The sequence below is a fragment of the Enhydra lutris genome, unplaced genomic scaffold (assembly GCF_002288905.1).
Source record: "Enhydra lutris kenyoni isolate GAN:26980312 unplaced genomic scaffold, ASM228890v2 scaffoldscaffold1, whole genome shotgun sequence".
NCBI lineage: Eukaryota > Metazoa > Chordata > Mammalia > Carnivora > Mustelidae > Enhydra > Enhydra lutris.
The window spans coordinates 17,803,027-17,806,939 of NW_019154085.1; the positions used below are offsets into that span (position 1 = coordinate 17,803,027).

General features: G+C 48.5%; 1 pseudogene; it reads right to left on the reverse strand.

The window, feature by feature from the left end:
* Positions 1-1,984: 1,984 nt before the first annotated feature.
* On the reverse strand, positions 1,985-2,520 carry LOC111138527 (annotated as a pseudogene).
* Between the last annotated feature and the right edge of the window lie 1,393 nt (positions 2,521-3,913).

Here is a 3,913-nt window from a genome sequence, read left to right on the forward strand (position 1 = left end):
CTCACACTTCCTTCTCTTCATTGCGGTCCTTGCATGCCAAGTGGCTGTGGAATTCCCTGCAGCTCTGAATCCAGGCTCCTGACCTGGCATTACCTTGGGGCCTTCCCTGCCCCATCCCTCAGCTCTGCACTGTCCCCTACTTCCCTCAACACCTGGGTTCAGTATGTAACACCAAATCGGGATGGTTCTTCTTACCTTACCGTAGCTCTGTACCACGTAGTCATTGGTGACAAAGGTTCCATACCTCAGTACACTTACTCAGATTTCTAAAAGGTCACATAGGGCTTGTGTATGCACTTGTTTGTAAACAGGTATGAAGGAGCCCTACTAAATGGTTTTCATTAAAATGTCCCATCTGAGCGCGCTGGGTATGTGATCAGGATCCTCGGGCGTCTGCATCCCGCAGGGACACTCGGCCACACCCTTCTGTCTCTGCAAGCCTCATGGTAGGCGGTTTGGCCCGAAGCCCCCTTTACCGTGACGTTCCCTTTTAGTATTCTCTCCGCATAGTCTGCACGGCTCCTCGTGTCCTTACACACGTCCTACGTTGTATTTGGAGTTGGTTCCAGTCAGTCCTGCACTGAGATATCCGAGCGGGAGAGTCCCTAGATCTTATGCTGGGGTCCCGAGGAACGTCCGCAGTCCTTTGTCCAAGAAGATCATTGAATGCTCCTTTCCTTTAGCAATGTCGCTGTGAATCGCTGCCGCAGGACAAGGAGGGCGACATGGCTCCTCCGCACTGTGCGCGGCTCCGTGAGCTGCGTGGTCCACGGCCCCGCGGTGCGCCGTGGAGCGGTTCTGAGGCGGCATCGTACCTCGGTACAGAGGTCAGCCCCTGCCTTGGTGATTTACTGTGGCTGCACCTCTGCCCGGACCTCTCCCCACGCTTCCAGGCCATTCCAGGTGTACTTTGGGGAGGAGAATTCTTTGTTCACCATACCAGGTCAGCCTTGAACCTTCTCTTAGACACCGCACACGTCCTTGTCAAATGGAGCTGCCACTCCCACATCGCTGAGTGTGCTTCCCCAGAACCTGTACCCTCCACTGCTGATCGCTCTGACATGTGACCGCGTGTGTCATCCTCACCATCTACCTGTGATTTGTCATCATGTCGACCTGTCCTCAACAAGGGTCCATAGAGGAAGCTCATGGAGAAACCTCTTTCTCCTTGATGTTTCCCCTTAGGAGTTTCGATCGAACCACTGTCTTCCTCTGCTCTTTGGTACAATTGCTCACACGGACAAATAAGGAAAAATCACCGAAACGATTGCACATTTGTTCTTGCCATATTCAGAGTGAGTCTTGTCTCACCCACTGTGTGGAGCCCAACTGCAGAGTCCCTATGTGCATCGCTCATCGAGTGTACTTACCTCTGACCGTGGCTCCGTGTAGGAAACCATGTTGTGTTACCGTTTTGTCCTGACGTTATTCCTCGCACTGGCGAACCTACCGGTGGTACCATGCTTTAAAGAAATGGGGGAAACAGATTTATCTTTCTTGTGACAGCGTTATTTTTCTGAGTAAAATGTCCTTGATGTGCGTTCATGCCATAGTATCTGAAAGGTTTTTGTTGTTGTTGTTGTTTTCCTGAAGGCCTCAGAGTATGGCGCTGTATGTACGCACCTATTTCCTTCTCCATTCTTCTAGCGATTTCTTTTGGGACAGCTCCATCTCTTGTGGATTTGAACAATTCAGCAACGAACGTAGTGGTCCATATGTGTTTCTAACACTACCTTTAGTAGTTCTGGTTAATACCACAAGTGGGATTCCTGGATCGTGTGATATTCTCTCTTTTCATTTCTTTTCGTAACTTCTATACTGTTTTTATGAAGGAGGGTACACATCTCACATTCACACCAACAGTGTCTTGTGTTCTTAACTCTCAATTCCATCAGCCCCAGCAATAGTCATTTTTTGTTCTTTTTTTTTTTCCAGGTTTTATAGTTTTTTAACACGAAGGTGACGGGCACAACAAGCTGTCTCTTCATTTTCTTTGCTGCGCAGTGTGGCGCTGCGTCGGTGATGCTGATGGTCTCTGGGCTGCTCTTTCCACCATGGCTCTGTAGTTCTTGGAGGAGACGTCGTGAGCAGTCACTGCACAGGGAGATTTGTGGCACAGCAGCAGCACTTTAAGCTCCTTGACGTGGACTAGGCACTTCCGGATGTCCCTGAGCAGCTTGTACTTTGTTTTCTTCTTGGTCCCAAAACCAACGTAGGGCATAGAGCTCTGGCCCTTGAAACTCCCGTGCACCGCGCTCTTAATGCCTCTGGGTCTCTGCCAGTTGCGCTTCTTTTTGACATTCGGTCTGACTGGTGCCCGATGAACTTCTTGGTCCTCTTCTTAATGACCTTGGGCTCCACCAAAGGTCTGAGGGCAGCCGTGATGCCCAGTAACACAGGGCTGCCACCTCCACACCCAGCGCCAGTGGGGGGGGCAAAGAGAGCTGCTTTGTTTGTTTGTTTTGATACTGGCTCTTCTGAGACCGTGAGAAAAGGTATCACTGTGGTTTTGATATGCATTTGCCTAATGATTAGTGATGCTGGGCGTCATTCATATGCTAATTGACAATTTGTATACCTTCTTTAGAGAAATGTCTGTTGAATCTTCTGCCCATATTAATGGGCTATTTTTTTTTTTATCTCGTTCAGTTGTAGAGGCTCAGAAGTTATGCTGAGTAGGAAACTATCAGATATTTGATTTGTAATTATGTTCTCCTTTTCTGTATTTTGCCCTGTATTCTGTTGATGCAGGTCTAAACGTTGATTGAGTATCATAGGTTAGTTTTTAAAAAAATTTGTAATGGTAGGACACCTTAGTGGCTCAGTCATTAAGCGTCTGCCTTTGGCTCAGGTCATGATCCCAGGGTCCTGGGATCAGGCCCCACATCGAGCTCCTGGCTCTGCGGGAAGTCTCCTTCTCTCTCTTCCACTCCCCATGCTTGTGTGCCCTCTCTCAGTCTCTATGTCAAAAAAATAAAATCTTTATAAAAATTGTGTAAGGGTAATATTTATGTATTTCCATTGTAATACATATAACAATTGATTTCTAACTGATTACTGTAATTTTTTATTGCCCTGAAATAGCAGAAAATCAGCAGCTGAAGGAAACTCATGTATTACATCAAATTCTGTCATCACAATTGCCCAGGATGTATTTAAGGCTGAGCCAGTCTCTCCCAATTTCAGGGATCCCAAAGTCATCGTTCCCTATACTTACTGCCAAGGTCCCTCATAAGGCATGTCTCACCATCTGAACAAGTTTCGATGACTGTTTTCCATGAAGTGGCACCGTTTGCGACAGAGTTCCGCTGCTCTGCATGCATCACTAACGAGTGCGCTGTGAGCACAAGACAGGGCACCCTGCGCTGCACTCTCTGTGGTATCCTATGTGCACAGCAACCCTTTGTTACCTGGTACTTGTGCTGCGCATTGGATGGGGGCCTCCCCCATGACACCGATGCTCCTGTCCCATACCTCAGTTCAGTTCCTGAACTTTCTCTGAGGGACATCTGTGCACCTCCTTGTCAATCAGTTTAGGAAAGGTTCTGCTTGGTGAGCTCAGCCAGAACTCCGTCTATCCATGTGGGGGACACCCAACATATCCCCTCAGGATGGCCATCCTTCCCCAGGTGCTGCCTGATCCCTCTGGGCTTTTGTCAGCAAGAATCCTTTGTGGTCGCTCTAACCAGCATCCCCATTATTTCTTCTGCGTATGTTCCTTACACTGTCCACTCTGGAAATTATTCGCACTGGCCTGCGAAGGAGTTAGAGTGAATGATGCTGTGTTCCCGACATGAAGTCCCAGTTGGAGGGGTCCGTCTATCTATTGCTACGATCCTTGTCATGCCTGCCTTACTGTCCTAACAGGTGTCATGGAATATCCTTTTCTCTCTGCGGAGGCTCTTGGCCACAG